Here is a 24,426-nt window from a genome sequence, read left to right on the forward strand (position 1 = left end):
GGCCGGATGATGTTAGATTCGCTGAAGGCCGGGAGGAAACCTTTCCTCCACCGGCGCTTACTCTCAGGCTGTGAAGAACTGTCCCTTCCAGGCGACAGATGGAAGTCGGTGCCCCAGTCTTGCACCAAGTTTTTCTATTCTTTTCTCGCTGATACCAGTGTTTGGTTTCTTGACCCCGCCAAGAAACGGTACTGCGGGATGCCCAAGCCACAGAGCTCCCCCACGGTGCGAACACGGACTACAGTGACTCACGACCTGTGAAGTACATCCAATTGTAGTTTACCCACGGTATTACTTTCCGTAATACTTTTTCCGCTGTCGCAGCAGTTGCGAGAAAGTCCCGAGAAAAATCCACCAGCTCTCACTTCGGTTCCGCCGTCTGCTCTCTGCTTTCCGTTATTTTCTCTAACGTTATTTTCCTCTATATTTTACGTCACCTTATTCTGACGTCCCAGTTTGCGTCATTTGCTCAAGGGCAAACAACTTCCAGCCCACTACGCTAAATCAGATCAACCACGGTTGTCGATCTTCCCTCCTAACCCCCTCTACTAAGTACTTATCCGTTACACTTTTAAAAACTAAAATTGTTGTAAATAAGGTAAACAGTGTAAGTCACACTTTCAGTCAAATCAGTACATTGTTGTGTACGCTTGTTCGTCTAAATTTCAGAGGAACAATGGTTTGAAAACCTGTCTTAATTTGGTTGTTAAGAACAATTTTTACAAACGTGCAACTTGCCCCGGAAGCGCAAGACAGAGTACTGCTTACTTTTCAAAGAAATATACCCATGACCTTAATACATTTTTCTACAACCTCCCATAAAATGCGTAAATGGGAGTTCTTCACCCTTCCCTCAATTCAATAAGAGTGGCCTTTAAAGTAAATGCTCCATTAAAGTGATTTTTAAAATTGCACATGTACATCGGAGACACATGCTTAATTTTATGTTATCCTTGGATATCAAAACCATTAACAGTAATTAATCTTTGATCCACAATGAGACTTCCTGCAAAGCTTTCTTTGTTAGTCCAGTACTTTTGTCCTGTGGGGAGTCAACTGAGGAAGTGACAAGGGTCTAGGGTGGCTTGTTGACAGTCCCGAGAGCCCTAATCAAGAGACAGCTTCAAGTGATTACAGCGGCCAAGCGCGATCAGCCGGGTGGTAGAGGTGACAGAAGTCTATGAAGAGTGACACACAACTGTCTGTCAGGTTGACGGGGAGTGGAGGGTTAGTCACGTGTCCACCGCGCCATTGCAGACGGGGCGGAGCGTCAGTAGGGTGGTCCTTCTCTTGTCGATGTTGGCAACTTGATTGGCTGCTGAGTGACCAATGGCACCCCTCGCTGTACGTGACGTGCGAATGCGCAAAGCCGAAGCGACCAGCATCTCTAATTCCAACTTTTCTTGTACTTCGAGACAGAGCAGGACTCGGGAGGAAGGACGATTGGGTTAGAGAACCCATTCATGCGGCTGTTCACACCCTTCTACACGTACGAGGTAAGTAGCGCCAGCATGGTCATGCCAGTGACAACTGTATGTAGGGAAACTAAGCACAGACAGAACTAACATCAAAGCAACAGTCTCACGGTAAATGTCTACATCATGAGTTCACTGTAATGTCCTCCAACCTGCGACATCACGGACATACTAACCACTAGCAGCAGAAGTAGCAGCAACAGCCTCGTCATCTGAAGTAAAGTCACCGGGAACAGAGTGGACACAACCAGAGGTTGACAGCTACTAGTCACTTGAGATTACGCATTATTACAGCCACTAATAATATCTCTACAGCAAATATCAACAGAATAAATCATTATCATCAGCAGCAGGACACACACAGTCACTTGTATATGTTATATACACATACACATGCTTCCACCCCTCCCACCTTACCTGCCCCATAGAACATTACGAGCGTTGTTACAGTGAAGTCAACGGGGTGACGGAACAAAGGGAGGTAAGTACCTTGTGCGTTTGGGCTGTGAGATATCATCAGGTTGCGGCCCCTTTTCTCAGACATTGAAACGAAAAGATCCGTTTATTGCTTCATTTTCCTACTTTTTTTTACGGGGGACCTGCTGTTGATCCATTCAGACACACACCAACACACTGGTTCTTAGAAGACAGAGACATTGCTTACCTCCACTTATTGAAATGTCCGACAAGCAGAGCGCAGTTTTTCCTGAACTGAGTAGCAGCAGTTCGCAATTCTTGTGCGAGTCTGATATTTTTCACAATGAACAACATCGAAAGCTGAGGTATTGAACTCCAGAGAATTTACTGTCAATAGTTCAGATCAATAGATTTGTTACAGGTATAACTGTAAAAATCATTCTTGTGTTACTAGTGCTCAATCAACCGCTTATTTAATGAAATGTGTTTTCACAAAGTATTTTGTCTTTGTTACGATGCTGCAGAGTAATATATTTTCTAACAACGCATCGGTTGTACATAGATGCTTTAGTATGTAATAAAAAGACGTACATTACAAAATGTCTGATTTTTAGTTGATGGACTATTCTACACAGACAAAGTATTTTGTCTTTGTTACGATGCTGCAGAGTAATATATTTTCTACCAACGCATCGGTTGTAAATAAATGCTTTAATATGGAAGTTTATTTATGTAATAAAAAGACGTACATTACAAAATGTCTATGATTTTTAGTTGATGGACTATTCTACACAGACATGTGCAACGAATTCTTAGGAAGTCTTGTAACGGATTTGTGCTCTGCGCTCTCTTCAAAAGCTATAATAGTTTAAAATACTTTTTCCTGCTGTTATTTGACCTACCATCGGTATGCAGAACATCGACACTCAAGACAGCTGGGGTTCTCTTCCCCAGCAACAATATGCAAATAAGCTTTGTCCTGCTTACATGCTGCATCGACCGCCATTAGGAACCCCTACCCGCCGTTCTCCCCTCCACCCACATGTTTGGCCGACTCACCGAGTACCTGACAAAGAATTACTTGCAGAAAACATTTGTTCTTCCCCGGGCACCTCTGCAGAGGTCACGTAAAAATGCCATTGACGTTTTTCAGGTCAAGTAATGTATTAGTAGGTCATTGCTTAATTGGAGCTGAAGTTGAAATACAGAAGAAGTAACATCAAGAAGTGAGCAGGGGACCAGTTGGGAGGCCCAAGAAAGGGGAGCAGAAATTCTCGCCGACGTGCATACACCACCACTGCTACTGCAACTCAGTTTTTTCCATCCAAAGACTGGTTACAGTTAAGGAGGAGAGAGAGAGAAAGCGAGAAGGCTAGAAATAGAAAAAGAGAGTTTAGTTGGAACAAAAGAGGGTGAATTCCAGGGGCCGTTGCACAACTCATTTCTAGCTCTTAACAACATTCTCCGCGTGCTCACCCACTGGATTTAACTCAGTCTCACTTTATAGAGCACCGCGCGAACGTTTTATCTTAAGTTTTGCTTATACTACTTCAGGATACGTTGTCCGTATGTGACTCTTTGTGGGTGGGATGATAGAATGCAGAAGCGGAGATTTCGGTTTAAAAAAAAATGCATAGAATTTGAGGAGTGCACCGAGCACAAATCCGTTCCATGACCAATTCAACATAGAAGTATTTCTATAAAATTTAAAAAAGATATATAGATATATATATTTCTCCCTAAGAACAGTATATCTGATACACATAAACATGAAATGAAGGTCTGTTTCATCGATATCTGTACAAAATAGAAAGTGGAAATTAGAGTATGGACTTTATTGAAAAGACACCTACTCTAAATTTGATCAAAGAACCTCTAGTGTTGGAATTTGTGAACTAGTACAGATGTTGACTGTCAGTAAAGGGGATCTAATGGAATTATAGAAAGTACTGGATTGGTTGTGATATCTTTTATGTTTATATTCTAAACCAGTAAGTGTTGTCGTTATGTCTCACACAACGCAATACACAGTCACAACTTCACTGCTCAGGCTTGTGACATTAACGCATTTTTTCTTTCAACACACACAAAACGATCTTTAAGTTTAAAAAAACTTTTATTTTATCAGTTAACAAAATAATAGCTAAACTCTTTAACCATCCCACCCGATGGACGGTCACCAAAGATGGTGATGGAATATGTTCGTGAGCGTATCAGCATTCTAGAAATTAAACACTATAATCTACTCAGTTTTAGAAGATCACATTTGCCACACGGTAATTATCTCCCTGGTGATTTAGTCTTTATCAATTCAACAAAAAGGTTTGTTTGAAAGGTCGTCCGTACACAAAGTAAGATCACTGGTCACTTCAACAAAATCCAAGGAATAACACCGGCACACAGATATAAATCTCCTCACTCACCTCTTCACAGAGGCCATTGCCGAACTTTTTCTTTTCAAAAGACAAGTGTCACACAACTATCAAACTCCGAACTCGCCTCACAGAGGGATTCCACTGTCTTAACAAAACATTTCCTTTTTCTAAACTTTGTTTAAATGCTTTCCTCCATGGGACAGCAGAATTAGGGTTATTTCATTATGTACAAAAAGTTTTCAACCAATCTTTTTGCATCTTCACACCGGCATTTCAAACCCATTCAGACCATTAAATTGGTTTCATTCACACACAGTCGTTCCAATACAGTAACTAAGGTAAATATTATTAATAATACCTGTAATGCATTGACAGTACCAAACACAGTAATACATCTAAGGCCGTTATCTCAAAATGAAAAGCGTTTTAAATGAGTTCAAATAATACACATTTCGGCAAACACGAATTTTACGGTTTGTTGCCAAATTCGGGTCACGTGTTTACACGTGGTCTGACGTCACGGAGTAGATGTCCTCACGTGTACGTGTGACTGTAGATGTGTGAGAATGGTAGCTCACCAAGAGGAAGACGATATTTGATCTTATTTGTGTATTTTAGTACAAAGTGATATTTCCACTCATGCTTCACGAGAGGAAGAGAAAACATACTTCACAGTCAACAATCACAAAGTCTTTTAAGATCACTAAATAAAATGGTTGAAGAGGATGCCGTTTAAAACGAGAGTATGTCAAATAAATTTAGCATCACCACCTGTAGACCGATGACTAATTACACCATGGAGCAGACACGACATACGGACAACCACAGAGGCCTCGTTACATCTAAGCGATACCCGGTGGAGGAGGTGGAGGAGGGGGCGGAACACCAGCATGTGGTCCTGTAACACACACACACACACCACAGTAATATTCATGCACAAACACTTACACAAAAACACACACAAAAACACACACACACACACACACACACACACACACACCACACACACACACACACACACACACACACACACACACACACACACACACAAATGCACACACACCAGTAATATTCATGCACAAACACATTTATCGGTATACTTCTTCAAATGACCAACACACTGTGTCTAACGTTTACAATCAAACTAATTCTAAGAAACTGATTAAAGACTTTAATAATAATTTCTGCCATTAAACTGTACATTGCTGTGAAAGGCATCAGATTAGAATCATGTTATTTTGTATTTTAAAATTATTAGCCTTCTCTCACAGCCCCGTTCTGTTTTCTTGTTATGTAATAACAATAAAGTGTTTAAATAAAAGTTATATACAATATGGAAAATACAATTAGGAACAGTTACAGAACTTACAGATATAATTTGTAGGACATGGAAAACATTTTCCAAAGAGACTCGCCCAAAGAGAAAAATGAAATGAGCTGGGGGGTGGTGGAGGTATCGGCTAGTGGTGAGCTGATCCATAGCATGCTTAAACTAAAATTTTCTCCTAATATATAATATTTATAATAAATATTGCAGTGGCTATTTCTATTTACCTTAAAGAAAGACTGAATCGGACTCACCTGTCGCACCTCGAATGACGTTTGTGGTTTCAGTATTCATCCGAAATAAGGGAGAAGGAGGACGACCTATAGTCATGTGTAATTTCAAATTGATTAATGTTAATCAAAGTGAATTTTGCTGGTTTATGTGTATATATACATAACATAAAACATAAACATATACCTATACACAACAGAAAAAGCCTAAGTTATGCATTAAACAACATTCATCTTTCGCATACACACGAACAGGTTTCTTGTGGTCTAAACTCACATCGGTAAATAAAGTGACACTAGGGTCCACCAACAAAAACATTTAAAAAGAAATTGGAGCTGCGTGATAAGTTCTAAAACGTGAAATATCTAAGAACATTATGACTGTAGATTACTGACAGGACAAGGGCACAATCAGTGTCTAATATGTTTTTGTCATCAAATGATCATGGCACAGAAAATGCTACTTCTATAAACAGGATCTGGCTGACTCACACCCTTGTACAGAAGTATGTAAAATGCGGGTAAGGTTTCAGAAAGTACTTCAGTGCTTAATATTCTTTGATTGTATAAGACACACACTTTCATAACTTTGTTTCATAGCTGTTCACACTTTTCGGAGGTCAATCAAAGCAAATGAAATTATTTGTAAAAAGCCAGATTTTACATATTCCTGAAACCCTTTGACAAAGTCTTAAAATACCAACATTCTGAATTTGCAAAAGTAATTTTGGTTCTCAATCAGATAAACGTCCCAATGGGCATACTGGTATGTACTTGAAGGTGGTGAAGAAATGGTTAGTGTGAAGACAGAGTAAATAGATGGAATTCATTTTGTATTTAAGAAGATTTTAAGCCAGTGATTTATCCTAAATAGTTCTGCACATCTTACATTGGAATGTTTGCACAGAACAGCACACGTCACGTGATTCTGGAGTTTGTGAGGTCTATCTTATCATTCGCCGATATAAAAGTAAAGGACAATCGCTTTTACAATATCAACAGTATCAAACCCCGCAGAAAAATCCAAATAATTCTATCCAGTCTATTGACACTTCAGTTTGGTCTACTTCTTTTAACAATGAAGGAAGTAAATCTAATACTTGTCCAGCTGCTAAAACATTCTATAACATGCAATATCCCCCCTTAACAATCACTGGAACAAGATGAAAGTCTAGTTGGGGACGGACTGACTACCGTGTCTGAAGGGATTAATTACTGCGTCTTGCCCCGCCAATACTACTACTACTAAATAAAATCCCATACTCACACTCCTAAGGAGCAAGCTTTTTAAGGGAAGAGCAGTTGAGAGAAATAATCAGGGCAGGTGCCAGCAAAGAAATTTAAACACAGTAAGGACAGTTTGTACTGGATGCCAGAACTGATGGGAAGTCAGTGTAGAAAACGAAGGAGAGAGTAGGCGTGGTCCCGTTTCCTGCTCTAGCACTGAGTAAGTACTACACATTGATTTCCGGTACTCGTTTATGAATGAAGTACTGTTAAACATGCACAACGAATAGAAAATAAAAACGTAAATATAACATCAACACCATCAGATAAAGAAAACGCCGTCGACGCTGTAGCGAGTTTAACATAGGTGTGTGTGTGTGTAATTGTGTGTGCTTGTTTGATGATAATGGTGGTGGTGGTGGTGGTGGTGGTGGTGGTGGTGGTGCTGGTGAGGATGATGATGATGATGGTGATTGATTATTGATTGATTGATAATTGATTGATGATTGATGATGATGATGATTGATGAAAAAGAGTAACACTCACCCCACCCTACGAAATCTTCTTCAGAAAATATTTGATCAGCTGAAAAAATAATACCTGGTATTTACCTGTTTGTCACTTAGTACATGTTATGAAAGGATAACAACACTCTGTACGATGTGCATGGAGTAAGAGATGTGCAATACAAAGTGAAAAACATTACACTGTGTGAAACGTGTTTGTAATATTTGCTGTAAAATTTAAGCTTATTGTTCTGCGAGATTCCTAATTCTTTCTCTTGATACTTTTATGATGGCATCATCTAGTTGCGGTCGTGTTCTTGTAAAGCTGTCAGTTCATTAGTAGTCTTTGGTGTACAGAACATTACACATGGGAAAATGAGCTTCTCAAATTCTAGTACTAGCCATTTATATAGCGGTTTCTATTACTCATTTAGGAATAAGGATGGTATAATTTACAATAATAAAAAGAACAAACTAAATAAAAAGATGTACAGTACATAATCATCACATTGAGACTATCAGGTTTACAACACAGAAAAGCAGAAAAATACACAGTTGTGTGCTAACGTGTGTGTCCTTGCATTTCTCTCTCTCTCTTTGGGTGGCATCAATAGGAATGGATAGAGATGTAGGCGGGAAAACATATATCTATAGTCTATACTCTATATCAGTGATGGCGAACCTTTTTCAGTCCGAGTGCCAATTATTTCAATTTCAAAGCAATAAAAATTGCTGCGTGCCAAGTCGGTCTACTTAATGACGCCGCTATAGAGACGAAGTGCTACAGCCAGTAACCAGTAAGTTTGCTGCGCGGAAAAAATAAAGCTGCTTAGTATAAAATTCTAAATTATAAAATAATACTTATTTATTCAACGTTATTATACTGACCTACAGATTTTAAAGTCTTGGGGCAGGTCAATCAATGCGACTTCTGCTGTTGTGAGGTAGATGATAACAGTTTGGTATCTGGGGTACACCGTGTATTCTTCAAAGTTACACACGCCGCACTTAAATCATCGGTCAAGCGATTTCTGGCATCTGATTTGATATAATTCATGGTAGAAAATAACAATTCGCTTGAGTAAGTAGACGAGAAAATTGTCAGAATGGATGTTGCTACTTTTGTCAGAGAATTGAAAGTTTGAGGCAGGTCATTCCAGACTTGAAGAATCTCATTTTCTGCCAATATCTGAGGTTCTAATGATCCATTTAACCGTTCACGTTCAATTAATTCAAGTCGTATTCGTAAGTCAATAAATTTCTGTTTCCAAATTGCGCTGGACTGAAACTCAACAAGTTGCATTTCAAAGTCATCTAATCCCATCCAAGAAAACATGGTCAAATCCAGAGTTTCGAAATCTACTGTATCTGTATCTGTTCAAATTTTCTCTTGTTCAAAGCACGGGCAGTAATGAAGTTTACGGTTTTTGTTACACATTTCATAATGTCTTCAAGTTCCTTTAAGCCGGTTTTTGCACATAGGGCTTGTTGGTTCACAATGCAGTGAAAAGCTAATAGTGGGTGTCCAACATGTTTTGTAAACAAAGTAACGAAACCTGCATCTTTCCCAGTCATACTCGGAGCACCATCAGAAACAATTTTTTTGAGATCTACACCGGCATTTTTGAGTTCTGTCTCAACAGTTTGACATATATCTGCGGCTGTTGTTGTCATTGGTACAGTTGCTAATTTTATTAGTTCTTCGTGTATTTCATTTCCTTTGCTATATCTGGCAATGATGGCCAGTCGAGCAGACGATGTCACATCAGTACTTTCATCAAGGCAAATAGAATAGGCTTGACATGCATTAATATCATTCTTTACTTGTTCTTGAATATTAGCGTGCAAGTTCATAACTCTCGCTTTAACCATGTTTCGGCTTATTGGCAAATCCTTTATTCTCTGAATGACTTTGTCCTTGTTTTTGAAGTCTTCAAACAAATAAGACGCACATTCTAACCATGCTTCCTTTATATAATCACCATCACTTACAGGTTTTCCATGCTTAGCTATAATTTTGGAAACTTCAAAACTTGCAGCCACTAAGTTAGAAGAACTTTTAACAAAGTTTACAAAAGAAGTGGATTGTGAAATCACTTTTTTGAACTCACGCGATATATGTTCTTTTTGCTCATCCTCGCTTTTGCCTAAAAGCCAGCTGTGACTGGACTCATAATGACGTGTTACTGATGATGTCCGACAAACGACACTTTCCAAACACATGGCACATAAGGCCTTGTTTTCCCTGTGAATCATTCCATATCTTTCAGTCCACCATTCTTGGAAAGCTCTGCCACTTCCTTCTTCTTCATTAAGTTTACTTTTTTTTAACTTTGAGAATGACATGTTACCGTAATTATTTTTAAAAATTATTGACTGAAACGCTAGCGAAGAACGTAGGACCTCCTCAGAGTCTGCAAAATGGCGAGAGCTAAGGAGAACTCTTTCAAAAACGAGATTTGTCTTGTTCAAAATTTATTATGCGCTATGACGCTATGTCATATGATACCCAAGTTAATAAAAGTAATATAAGAAATTATGTGGAATATGATCCAACATCACTTCTTTAATATTATTTACAGTTTTCTGAAAAAATTGAAGGCTATTACTTATGAGAATTTGAAATTTTAAAAAATCCATCAGCGTCGTCGCGTGCCGCACAAAATCGTTTCGCGTGCCACCTTGGGCACGCGTGCCATAGGTTCGCCATCACTGCTCTATATCTATAGTCTATACCTCAATCAAAAACTATGGTATATGATATTGACCATGTTTTTTGCGTTATCTGTTGCTTTAAAAAAAGATGTATGCAAAAGAAACTGAGCAAAACATCAACTAAAAGTGCAAATTTGTACAACACGATAACTTCTCATGGCTTCTATTTGTGTTTAAGAGAGTGCGGTATTTAGAGAGAGAAAAAAGAGAGGGCGACAGAGGTCAAAAGGATGAAACGGATGGAAATATTGACAAAACGTTACTTAGGAACTTTATATGAAGAACGAGAAGGTAAGTATCATGTTGTGACGTGTCGGAGAAAGACATTCATAAGAACAAACAGTAATGTATTAAATTTTTCATTTCCAAAAATGAAGAATGTTTTAATTAGTCTTAAAAAATTTATTTACATCTAATTAAATGCGAAATATCAGATAAAACGCAACATACATGTAAAATTAATATAAAATATCTATTTGTGTTAAGAAGAGCGGGATGTTCAGAAAGAGAAAGAGGCAAAGAACAAAAAAATGAAACGGATGAAGATGGTGATGTTAAAGAAATAAACACTTACCATAGACATCTCGTCGACGAAAATCTTTGCATCATGTTGTGATGTGCAGGGAAGACGCCATATAAAACAGAGAAAACATTAAAATATTAAAACTTCTCTTTTCTTCTAAAAGTTGGCTTCTTATTACCGTTTAGGAATTCAGTTACGGCACATAGAATGCGAAAGAAAAGATAAACAGCAAAAACGTGCCAAATAAGAGTAAATAAATAAGGTGTCAACATTTTTCTTTCATGCTGAAAGTGCTTTTGTTATTGTCACTTACCAACATTTTATTTACAGCAGCTATACATAGCGGTAATAACAAGAAATAGTAACATTCACGCCTGGTATAAACGCTTTATAGTTTATACAATATACATTTAATAAAACTTTAATGTACCACTTAAAAAGCAAAAGAAAATGAAAATTTTTGTATAATGTAAAAAAGGCAAAAGATAAAAATGCATTTAAATAAGATAGAATATGAGGCTTTCTGTCTGCTCTGTGTGTTATAACTTTTCCAGTTTATCAAGATTCTTTATGAATTTTTGAAATATAAAACAATGGTTTCTAGTCAGAAAAATATGCAAGAACGTGATAAGTATTACTTCCAAAGTTGCAGCTAGTAAATGAGTTTTTGTCTGCGAGTGATCACTAGTCAGTACAGTTCCGTGCATTTCGTATCATCGTCAGGACTGACGAGGGTCCGGTGGGTATTCTTCGCCCCTTTTCCCAACTCCCATCATGAACGAGTAACAACTTTACTGGTAGATTTTTAAAGATCATAATTGCAGAGACAGGTCTTGACTTGATTTACTACGGTGTTGATGAACATTTAAAGCCCCCCAGTAGCTCATGTAACAAGGTATATTGTAACTGACAGAGTACACGGTCAAGTGGTCAGGTGGCAGACGAGGTAACGGAGCGTGAAGGATGAGGTTGAAGGTCATTCAACGCCCCATTGACACCACCAGAAAGACCACCAGACCATACAAGTCTGTTGCTGATAACAGGACAAACACAACAGGGACGGTGAGGTGAGTAAGTGTAATAGGGGTTAGCGTGTTTGTACGTATGCAGCAGAAGTTCTTGGTACGTCTAAAGGACATGTTGCCAGTTATGTGTCAGTCATTAACTATGGTACATAACATCGACGATGTTATTATTTTGCGATCTGTGGCTTCAAATAAGAAAACGTAAAAGAAACGTATTAATACATCGGCTAAGAATTGCAAACTTCTGATGGTTTCTTTTTGTGTTTAAGAGAGTAAGACTTACACAGAACGAGAGAAAATTAAACAAGGTAACTTACCATCTTTATATGAAGCACGAGGAGGTAAGTACACTGTATCAGGTAGTAACGTGCCAGGAAGTCGCCATTCATAAGACAGAGCAAACATTCATGCATTAAATTTCTCATGTCTGTAAAATAATAATGCTTTAATTAGCATTTAAAATTAGTTTACATTCAATAAAATGCCAAATTTAAGACAAACGGAAGATACATTTAAAATTACTACATTGTATAACATCTCTATTTGTGTTCAGAAGAGCGGGTAGTTGAGAGAGACAAGGAGGCAGAGGACAAAAGAATGAAACTGTGATGTTAGAGAAAAGAACACTTACAGTCTATACACGAGGACCGAAGTATCAGGTTGTGACGTGCAGGGACGACGCCATATAAAAAAGAGAGCAAACATTAGAATATTAAAACTTCTCTTTTATTTTAAGAGTTAGCTTCTAACTGTCGTTTACGAATTCAGTTACGGCCCATAAAATGCAAAAGGAAAGATAAACAGCAAGAAATGTGTCAAATAAGAGTAAACAATACAGTATTAACATATTTTTTTGAATCTAAAAAGTGCTTTTTTTATTGTCACTTATCAACACTTTCAACTTAGTGTTAATGAACATTAAATGCCCCGAGTGGAACACGTGACTATGTATATCGTAACTGACACAGGACACGATCAGGTGGCAGACGAGGTCACTGAGCTTTATGGATGAGATTTTAGGGCCTTAAACATCACATTAAAAACCCAAGATAGACGACCAGACCATAGAGGTCTGTTGCTGATAACAGGACAAACACAACAGGGACGGTGAGGTGAGTAACGGTAATAGAGGTTAGCGTGTTTGTACGTGTGCAGCAAAAGTGCTTGTGTACGTGTTGGTTTATGGTGAAGAATACAAGTTAGAACAATCGTTTTCTGGTTTGTGTGTGTGAAGATCTATACATGACATAAAACATAAAAATGTAAGCAAAACAGAAAAATGCAAACATAAGAAGAAATAACCTTTATCAACAGTGAACAAGTCACTTACACACATATACACAGAGGTCCTCAAAACTCACCAAAAAAAGTGGCATTAGTGACAAACAACCGAAATATAAAAAGAGGAATTGCAGCTGCATGATAATTTCTAAAACGATGAATACCTGAAAACTCTATGACTATACTACTGACAAAACAAGGGCACATTGAGTGTGTGCTATGATTTTGCCATCAAATGGCACAGACAATACTACTTCTACATATAGGATCTGGCTGACTTACACCCTTGTATAGAGTAAAGTAATAATAAAGTAATAATTCGGAAAGTTCTTCAGTGGTTAATATTCTTTCATTGTATGAGACATGCACTTTAATAACTTTGCTTCTTGTTCAAATTTTACAAAGGTCTATTAATAACAAATAAAATAATTTATTAAAAAACCAACACATCCTGTATACCTAAGACTCCCTTTACTTTTAAAAGTGTTAAACACCTACATTATGGATCTACAGATTAATTTTCTTTTTTAATCAGATAAGCGTTCCATCGGCCATACTTATTGGTAGGTAGTGAGAATACGGTCAGTGTGAGGACAGAGTAAAGAGATGGAATTCATTTTGAATTCAAGGAAATATAAATCCAGAGACGAATCTTAAATAGTCTTCTACATTTTACATTGTATTGTTTACACAGAACAGCTCAAGCCTCGTGATTCTGAAGTTTGTGAGGTCTATGTTATCATTCCCCGATATAAATGTAAAGGACAGCCACTTACAGAATATAGTACTATAAACAGTATCAAGACAAATTCAGATAATTCCATCATTCTAATGATACTTAGGCTTGGTCGATAGAATTCTACTAAACCTTACAATGAGGTAAATGGAATACACCTTCAGCCGATAAAACATTCTATAACATGAAATATAAGACTTTTAAAAATCGCTGGAATAAGTCTATTGAAGATCGGACTGACTACCGTGTCTAAAGGTCATTAAGTAGTATCATGCTCAAAATGACTAAAAATTTAATTGTAATGTTATGACCTTGTGTTTCCTAAAGTAAGTAATACTTATCAATTTCATACACTTCTTTAAGAGGAGTAGAGCTCTATTAAACATGAACAAAGAGCAAACTGAATAAAAATGTAAATTAAAAATCACATCAACTTCATGAGGTAAACAAAGAAAACGCCGAGGTTCCTGCACTGAGTTTAACTTTGATGAATGTGTTTGTGGTATCAATGGGAGTGGATGGAGAGATAAAATGCAAGTGGACAAGCGGGTGTCTTATAAGTCTACCACATTTGTAAAGCTTTAAAAAAATTACTGGATAGTCTTGCCACCTATGTGTCAGTCATTAACATTCACGAAGTTAATTTTTTTGTTATGAAAATAGAAAATAAAGGTTAAAGAAACATAGCAATACATCAGCTAAGCAATGCAAATTTTGGGAACACGCTATTTTCTGATGGTTTCCTTTTGTGTTTAAGAGAGTAAGGCTTACACACAGAACGAGAGAAAATTAAACAAGGTTACTTACCCACTTTATATGAAGCACGAGAAGGTAAGTATCAGGTTTTGACATGCCGGGAAGTCGCCATTCATAAGAAAGAGCAAACAAAAGTGTATTAAATTTCTCATTTGTGTAACATATTAATTTATTAATTAGCAATTAAAAATAGTTTAGATTAAATAAAATGCCAAATTAAAGATAAAACGCAAGATACCTGTACAGTTACTACATGGTATAACATCTTTATTAGTGTTAAGAAGAGCGTGGTGTTTAGAGAGAGAAGGAGATAGAGAACAAAAGAATGAAGTGGTGATGTTAGAGAAAAGAACACTTACTGCCTATACACGAGGATCGAAGTATCATGTTGTGACATGCAGTGAAGACGCCATATAAAAAAAGATTAAAAACATTAAAATATTAAAACTTCTTTTTCATTTTGAAATGATATTGCTGATTATCGTTTACGACTTCAGTTACGACACATAGAATGCGAAAGGAAAGATAAATCGCAAGAAACATAAGAGTAAACAATAAAGATATTAACTTTTTCTTATTAATGTTGAAAGTGCTTTTGTTATTGTCACTTACCAACACTTTATTTACCGCTGAATAAATGCGGGAATCACAAGAAACATTCATACGTGGTATAAACGCTTTATAAAACCTACATTTAATGAAACGGTGATATACATTGTAAAAAGCAAATGCCGATAGAACAACAACAAACATATCGAAAGCAGTGTTAACGTGAATAAAAGAGGAAAACGGAGGTTCAGTTCCCAGTACCGATACCCTTGCTTGACGTTGATAAAGAAAACTATTACAAAAACATTTTCTGGCTTTTAAGGAGCATCTGGAGCAGAGCTGTGATAAGACAACTATGACATAAGCGGTTCAAGTTTTCTCTTTTCGTCTAACATGGATTCTTTGTGCGTATCCTGATTAAATGTAACCTGTCCTTATGGACCTTTACAGGTATACGTATCTCTGTTGATGTCCGAATGCAAAGAGCTTTCGGTTGAATAAGAATTGCTAAAATATCGTGTAGATGTTTTTGTAGAAAACGATGGATATTTCTACACCTGAGCCCAAGACAGAGAAAAACGAACTTAATCATTAATAGTCAAAGAGACGAAAGCTTATGTCAGTCGGTAACTAAATATAAAGTTGGTATCTCAAAAAGGTATATCCTCTTGTAATTTGTCATATCTGTGTGGCGAATATTACTTGCATGCAATTAATACAGAGTGTAAACATTTATAAAGGAAGTGTATCTGCGTGATAATTTCTAAAACGAAAAATACCTGAAAACACTATGACTACACTACTGACAGGACAAGGGCACAATCAGTGTCTAATATGTTTTTGTAATCAAATGATCATAACACAGACAATGCTACTACTATATATGATCCGGCTGACTCACACACTTGTATATAGCTATGTAAACTAGGGTTTCGGAAAGTTCTTCTGTGCTAAATATTCTTTCATTGTATAAGATACACAATTTTAGGACTTTGCTTATTGTTAAAACTTTACAGAGATCAATTAAAGCAAATAAAATAATTTGTTCAAAAAGCAAGAAGACAAAAGTCTAGTGAGGGACGGACTGACTACCGGTCTAAAGGACATGTAGACTGCGGGTGGGTCTTAAAAGTCTACCACATTTGGAAAGCTTTCAAAAAATTAATTGAAAGTCTTGTCAGCTATGTGTCAGTCATAAACTATGGTACATAACATCAACGATGTTATTTTGTTATCTGTGGCTTCAAACAAGAAAATGCAAAAGAAACTTATTAATACATCAGGTAAGCATTGCAAATTTTTGGAACACGCTAACTTCTGATGGTTTCCTTTTGTGTTTAAGAGAGTCAGACTTACACACACAGAACGAGAGAAAATTACACAAGATTACTTATCATCTTTATATAAAGCACAAGGAGGTAAGTATCATGTTGTGACGTGCAGGGAAGTCGCCATTCATAAGAAAGAGCAAACATTCATGTGTTAAATTTCTCATTTGTATAAAATAATAATGCTTTAATTAGCATTTAAAATTATTCAAGAAACGTCATAAGTATTTGTAAAGATGCAGCTAGTAAATGTGTTTTTGTCTACAAGTGATCGCTAGTCACTACAGTTCCGTGCATCTCGTATCATCGTCAAGAGTAACGAGATGCTGACGAGGTTCCGGTGGGTATTCTTCGCCCCTGTTTACCACTCCCATCATGCTACAGATGACCGAGTAACAACTTTACTGATAGATTTTTAACGATCGTAAAAACAGAGACAGGTCTTGACTTGATTTCATACGGTTCTTTTTGTGTTTAAGTGAGTGAGGCTTACACAGACAGAACGAGAGAAAACTAAACAAGGTTACTTACAAACTTTATATGAAGCACGAGGAGGTAAGTATCCTGTTGTGACATGCCGGGAAGTCACCATTCATAAGAAAGATCAAACATTTATGTATTAAATGTCTCATTTGTGTATAATAATAATAATGCTTTAATTAGCATTTAAAATTAGATAACATTCAATAAAATGCCAAATTAAAGATAAAACACAAGATACATGTAAAATTACTACATTGTATAACATCTCTATTTGTGTTCAGAAGAGCGGGTAGTTTAGAGAGAGAGAAGGAGGCTGGGGACAAAAGAATGAAATAGTGATGTTAGAGAAAAGAACACTTACTTTCTATACACGAGGACCGAAGTATCATGTTGTGATGTGCAGGGAAGACGCCATGTAAAAAGGAGCAAACATTAAAATAATAAAACTTCTCTTTTATTCTAAGAGCTAGCTTCCTACTATCGTTTACGAATTCAGTTACGGCACATAACCAAAATAAACAGTGAACAAGGCATTTAAACACATAAACACAGAAGTCCTCAAAACTCACAGAAACGTAAATTGGCATTAGGGACAGCAACCGGAACATTAAAAAAGGAATTGTAGCTGCATTATAATTTCCAAAAGATAAATACCTAAAAACACTATGACTATACTACTGACAGGACAAGGGAACAATCAATGTCTAACATGTTTTTGTCATCAAATGATCATGGCACAGACAAAGCTACTTCTATATAGAGGATTTGACTGACTCACAACCTTGTATAGAGGTATGTAAAGTAATAATTCGAAAAGTTCTTCAGTGGTTAATATTCTATAATTGTATGACACACGCACTTTAATAACTTTGTTCCTTGTTCAAACTTTACAAAGGTCTATTAAAGCAAATGAAATAATGTGTAAAAAAAAGCAACACATTCTCTATAGCTGAGACGCCTTATACCAGTGATGCCCAACCTTTTTCGGCCTGCGGGCCATACACATTTGCGACACGCGTGTCACGGGCCTCTTCACCGTAAAAATACAAAAAAAAAAAGAAGAAAAAAATAGAGCAGATACCATTTGTATTAGAAACAAGTTGTTCTTACCATTAATTATGAAGTAATTAGTGGGATATTTGAAGTTGTTTGCCCGAAACCAACTTCTGAATGTCCGGCTGCATCGTAGAGACACCAAGTCGGAGCACTGAATCGAAATGTTCCTCTATCGAAAAAAAGATTGAGAGACGCCCCGTCGTAGGGATAAATACTTCTTCTTTCCATTTTTCGTTTTTTATGTCTTCTTTTATTACTAACATGCCGATTTACTGCACTGTGGGCAGAAGTTTCGCGGGCCGGATATGGCCCGCGGGCCGTAGGTTGGGCATCCTTGCCTTATACAATTAACAGTCATAAAAACCTACAACATGGATCTACAGATTAATTTTGCTTTTCAACCAGATAAACGTTCCAGCGGCCATATGTATTGGTAGGTAGTGAGGATACGGTCAGTGTGAGGACAGAGTAAATAGATGGAATTCAGTGACAAATCTGAAATAGTCTTCTACATTTTACATTGCACTGTTTACACAGAAAGTTCAAGCCTCGTGATTATAGAGTTTGTGAGGTGTATCTCATCATTTCCAGATATAAAGGTAAAGGACAGCCACTTGCACAATATCGTACGGTAAAAAATTTATCAAGCCTTCAGACCAATCCAGATAATTCCTTCATTCCACTGATACTTAGGTTTAGTCGAATGAACCCTACTACACCTTACAATGAAGTAAATGGAATACACGTCCAGCCGATAAAGCATTCTATAACATGCAATATCATCTCTTAACGATCGCTGGAATAAGACAAAAGTCTACTGAGGGGACGGACTGACTACCGTGTCTAAATGTCATGTAGACTGAAGCACTGCCTATCCATTTAGTAACATCATGCTCAAAATGACTAAACCCTTAATTGTAATGTTATGACCTTGGGTGTCCTAAAGTATGTAATACTTATCAATTTCATACACTTCTTTGAGAAGAGTGGAGTACTTTGATGAATGTGTGTGTGGTATCAACGGGAGTGGATAGAGAGATAAAATGTTAGCGGACAAGCGGGTGGGTCTTATAAGTCCACTACATTTGCAAAGCTTTCAAAAAATTAAGGTATAGTCTTGCCAACTGTGTGTCAGTCATTAACTATGGTATAAAATACCGACGATAATTTTTTTTATCTTCGGCATCAAATAAAAAAATGTAAAAGAAACATAGCAATGCATCACTAAGTATTTCAAATTTTTGCAACACGCTAATTTCCGATGGTTTCTATTTGTGTGTAAGAGAGTAAGGCTTACACACACAGAACGACAGAAAATTGAACAAGGTTACTTACCAGCTGTATATGATGCACCAGAAGGTAAGTATTATGTTGTGACGTGCCGGGAAGTCGCCATTCATAAGAAAGAGCAAATATTCATGTATTAAATTTCTCATTTGTGTAAAAAGCTTTAATTAGCATTTTAAAATTAAAATTAGTTTATTCAATAAAATGCCAAATTAAAGATAAAACGCAATATACATGTAAAATTACTAGGTTGTATACCATCTCTATTTGTGTTAAGAAGAGCTGGTAGTTGAGAGAGAGAGAAGGAGGCAGATGACAAAAGAATGAAATTGTGATGTTAGAGAAAAGAACACTTACGACCTATACACGAGGACCGAAGTATCAGGTTGTGACGTGCAGGGAAGACGCCATATAAAAAAGAACAAACATCAAAATATTAAAACTTCTCTTTCAGTTTGAAATGATATTTCTGATTATCGTTTACGACTTCAGTTACGGCACATAGAATGTGAAAGGAAAGATAAACCGCAAAAAACGTGTCAAATAAGAGTAAACAATAAATATATTAACATTTCTTTTTAATGTTGAAAGTGCTTTTGTTATTGTTACTTATCAACACTTTATTTACAGCAGATAAAATGCGGGAATCAATAGAAACAGTAAATTCATGCCTGGTATATAATCTTTATACATTCTACATTTAATGAAACGGATATATACCTAGTAAAAAGCAAATGCCGATAGAACAACAACAAACATATCGAAAGCAGTGTTAACGTGAATCAAAGAAGAAAACGGAGGTTCAGTTCCCAGTACCGATTCCATTGCTTGACGTTGGGACAGAAAACTATTACAAAAACATTTTCTGGCTTTTAGGGAGCATCTGGAGCAGAGCTGTGATAAGACAACTATGACATAAGCGGTTGAAGTAATCTCTTCGTCGAACATGGATTCTTTGGGCGTATCCTGATTAAATGTAACTTGACCTTATGGACCTTTATAGGTATACGTATGACTGTTGATGTCCGAATGCAAAGAAAACGATGGATATTTCTACACCTGAGCCCAAGACAAAGAAAACGTATTAAATCATTAATAGTCAGAAAGACGAAATCTTATGTCAGTAGGTAACTAAATATAAAGTTGGTATCTCAACAAGGTATATCCTCGTGTAATTGGTCATATCAGTGTGGGGAATATTACAAGCATGCAACTTATACAGAGTGTAAACATTTATAAAGGAACTGTATCTGCGTGATAATTTCTAAAACGAAAAATACCTGAAAAGACTAAGACTACACTACTGACAGGACAAGGGCACAATCAGTGTCTAATATGTTTTTGTCATCAAATGATCATGGCACAGACAATACCACTTCGATATGTATGATTTGGCTGACTCACGCACTTGTACAGAGCTATGTAAAGTAAGGTTTCGGAAAGTTCTTCTGTGGTTAATATACTTTCATGGTACAAGACACACACTTTTAAGACTTTGTTTCTTGTTCAAACTTTACAGAGGTCAATTAAAGCAAATGAAATAATTTGTAAAAAAAAGCAACACATTCTCTATACCTGAGACGACTTTTACCATTAACAGTCATAAACACCTACATTATGGATTACAGATTAATTTTGTATTTAAACCAGATAAGCGTTCCAGCTGCCATACGTATTGGTAGGTAGTAAAGATACGGTCAGTGTGAGGACAGAGGAAATAGGTGGAATTCATTTAGAATTCAAGGAAATATAAAGCCTGTGACTAATCTTAAACAGTTCTATACACCTTACATTATGATGTGTACACAGAAGAGCACAAGTCTCGTAATTCTAAAATTTGGGAGGTCTTATTAATCATTCCCCAATATAAACGAAAAGGACAGCCGCCTACACAGCATCGTACTATTTACAGTATCAAGCTTTCAGACAAATTTAGATAATTCCATCATTCTATTGATACATCAGTTTGGTCGAATAAAATCTACTGCACCTTACAATGAAGTACACTGTAAATGGAATACCCGTCCAGCCGATAAAACATTCTATAACATGCAATATCACCTTTAACAATCGCTGGAAGAAGACAAAAGTCTAGTGAGGGACGGACTGACTACCGTGTCTAAATGTCATGTAGACTGCGGACCTGCCTATCCATTGTAATTGTAATGTTATGACCTTGTGTTTCATGAAGAATAGAAAACTTATCGAATTCATACACTTCTTTAACAGGTTTTTGTTTTTTGGAATTTTATGTCATGCCAGCAACTAAGGCTATATCATGGCAAACTTCTTTAACAGGAGTGGAGTGCTAATAAACATGCATAAAGAGCAAACTGAATAAAAAGGTAAACTGAATATCACATCAACTTCATGAGGTAAACAAAGAAAACGCCGAGGTTCCTGCACTGAGTTTAACTTTGATGAATGTGTGTGTGGTATCAATGGGAGTGGATGGAGAGATAATATGTAAGCGGACAAGCGGGTGGGTCTTAAAGGTCTACCACATTTGTAAAGCTTTCAAAAACTTAATGGAAAGTCTTGCCAACTGTGTGGCAGTCATTAACTATGGTATATAATAGTGACGATGTTAATTTATTGTTATCTTTGGCTTCAAATGAAAATAAACGTCAAAGAAATTTATTAATACATCAGCAAAGCATTGCAAATTTTTTTGCAAGACGCTAATTTCTGATGGTTTCTATTTGTGTTTAAGAGAGTAAGGCTTACACACACAGAACGAGAGAAAATTGAACAAGGTTACTTACCATCTTTATATGAAGCACGAGGAGGTAAGTATCATGTTGTGATATGCCGGGAAGTCGCCATTCATAAGAAAGAGCAAACATTCATGTATTAAATTTTTCATTTGTGTAAAATAATAATGCTTTAATTAACATTTAAAATTAGTTTACATTTAATAAAATGCCAAATTTAAGATAAAACGCACGATACATGGAAAATTTCTACATTGTATAACATCTCTGTTTGTGTTCAGAAGAGCGGGTAGTTCAGAGAGAGAAGGAGGCTGGGGACAAAAAAATGAAACTGTGATGTGAGAGAAAAGAACACTTACAGACTATACACGAGGACCGAAGTTTCATGTTGTGTTGTGCAGGGATGGCGCCATATAAAAAGAGCAAACATTAAAATATTAAAATTTCTCTTTTATTCTAAGAGTTAGCCTCTAACTGTCGTTTACGACTTCAAATACAGCACATAGAATGCGACAGGAAAGATAAACAGCAAGAAACGTGTCAAATAAGAGTAAACAATAAAGTATTAACATCTCTTTTTGATGTTAAAAGTGCTTTTGTTATTGTCACTTATCAACACTTTATTTACAGCAGATAAAATGCGGGAATAACAAGAAACAGTAACATTCATGCCTGGTATATACTCTTTATACAATCTACATTTAATAAAAAGTAAAAAGCAAAAGTAAATGAAACTTTCTGTATACAGTAAACAGGGAAAAAATTTAAAAGGAATTTGAATGAGAAAATATTAGGCTTTCTCTTCGCTCTGTGTGTTGTATGAGTTTTCCAGTTTCTCAAGATTTGTTAGAATTTGCTTTAATATAAAACAAATAATTTCGAGTCATAAAAATATTCAAGAATCGTTAAAAGTATTAGATACAGCTAATAAATGTGTTTTTGTCTTCAAGTGATCACTAGTCACTAGAAATCCGTGCATCTCGTATATATCATCGTCAAGACTAACGAGATGCTGAGGAGGGTCCGGTTCGTATTCTTCGCCCCTGTTTACCACTCCCATCATGCTACAGATGACCAAGTAACAACTTTACTGATAGATTTTTAAAGATCGTAAAAACAGAGACAGGTCTTGACTAGATTTCATACGGTTCTTTTTGTGTTTAAGTGAGTGAGGCTTACACAGACAGAACGTGAGAAAACTAAACAAGGTTACTTACCAGCTTTATATGAAGCACAAGAAGGTAAGTATCATGTTGTGACGTGCCGGGAAGTCGCCATTCATAAGAAAGATCAAACATTTATGTATTAAATTTCTCATTTGTGTAAAATAATAATGCTTTAATTAGCATTTAAAATTAGTTTACATTCGATAAAATGCCAAATTAAAGATAAAACGTAAGATACATGTAAAATTACTACATTGTATAACATCTCCATTAGTGTTAAGAAGAGGGGGTAGCTGAGAGAGAGAAGAAAGAACAAAACGGATTGAAAGAATGAAACGGATTGAAATGGTGATGTTAGAGAAAAGAACACTTACCTACTATACCCGACGACCAAAGTATCATGTTGTGATGTGCAGGGAAGACGTCATAGAAAAAAAGAGCAAACATTAAAATATTAGAACTTCTCTTTCAGTTTGAAATGATGTTTCTGATTATCGTTTACGAATTCAGTTATGGCACATAGAATGCGAAAGGAAAGATAAATCGCAAGAAATGTGTCAAATAATGTTTAATGCTGAAAGTGCCTTTGTTATTGCTACTTACCAACACTTTATTTACAGCAGATAAAAAGCCGGAATGACAAGAAACAGTAACATCCATACGTGGTATAAGTGCTTTACAAAACCTACATTTAATGAAACTGTGATATACCTCGTAAAAAGCAAAGGTGAATGAAACTTTTTGTATAGAGTAAAAAAGGCAAAAGAAAAAATGCATTTAAATAAGAAAAAATATTAGGCTTTCTATCTGCTCTCTGTGTTATGAGACAGAGCATCACAAGTTCTTATCAAACCCCAATACAACGGCGACTATAGGACTTGAAGACTACGATGCTGCCCGCCATTAAGTAGTGTCAGACTTACAAGAACTGAAACTTTGATTGTATTTTGTGATCGTGGTTTTCTAACGGAGTAAGTACTACACATCCATTTCCGTTACTCGTTTAAGAGTAGAGGACTAGTAAACATGTACAACGAGCAAACAGAATAGAAAAGTAAAAGAAATTATCACATCAGCACCATCAGGTAAACAGAGAAAACGCCAACGACACTGTTGCCGTGTACCGAGTTTAACATAGATGTGTGTGTGTGTGCTTGTTTGATGATGATGATGATGATGATGATGATGATGATGATGATGATGATGATGATGATGATATCATCTGGTGACGCTCATGTTTTTGTAAATCT

General features: G+C 36.5%; 1 long non-coding RNA gene across 1 annotated transcript; it reads right to left on the reverse strand.

The window, feature by feature from the left end:
- Positions 1–4,107: 4,107 nt before the first annotated feature.
- On the reverse strand, positions 4,108–14,697 carry LOC112568779. The gene is made up of 7 exons (XR_003100179.1): positions 14,645–14,697; positions 12,452–12,454; positions 12,138–12,170; positions 10,847–10,870; positions 7,598–7,636; positions 5,849–5,914; positions 4,108–5,165 (listed from the first exon to the last, which is right to left on the reverse strand). It is a non-coding gene; the product is annotated as an uncharacterized LOC112568779 (long non-coding RNA).
- Positions 14,698–24,426: the final 9,729 nt, after the last annotated feature.

This window comes from Pomacea canaliculata, linkage group LG7 (assembly GCF_003073045.1).
Source record: "Pomacea canaliculata isolate SZHN2017 linkage group LG7, ASM307304v1, whole genome shotgun sequence".
Taxonomy (NCBI): Eukaryota; Metazoa; Mollusca; class Gastropoda; order Architaenioglossa; family Ampullariidae; genus Pomacea; species Pomacea canaliculata.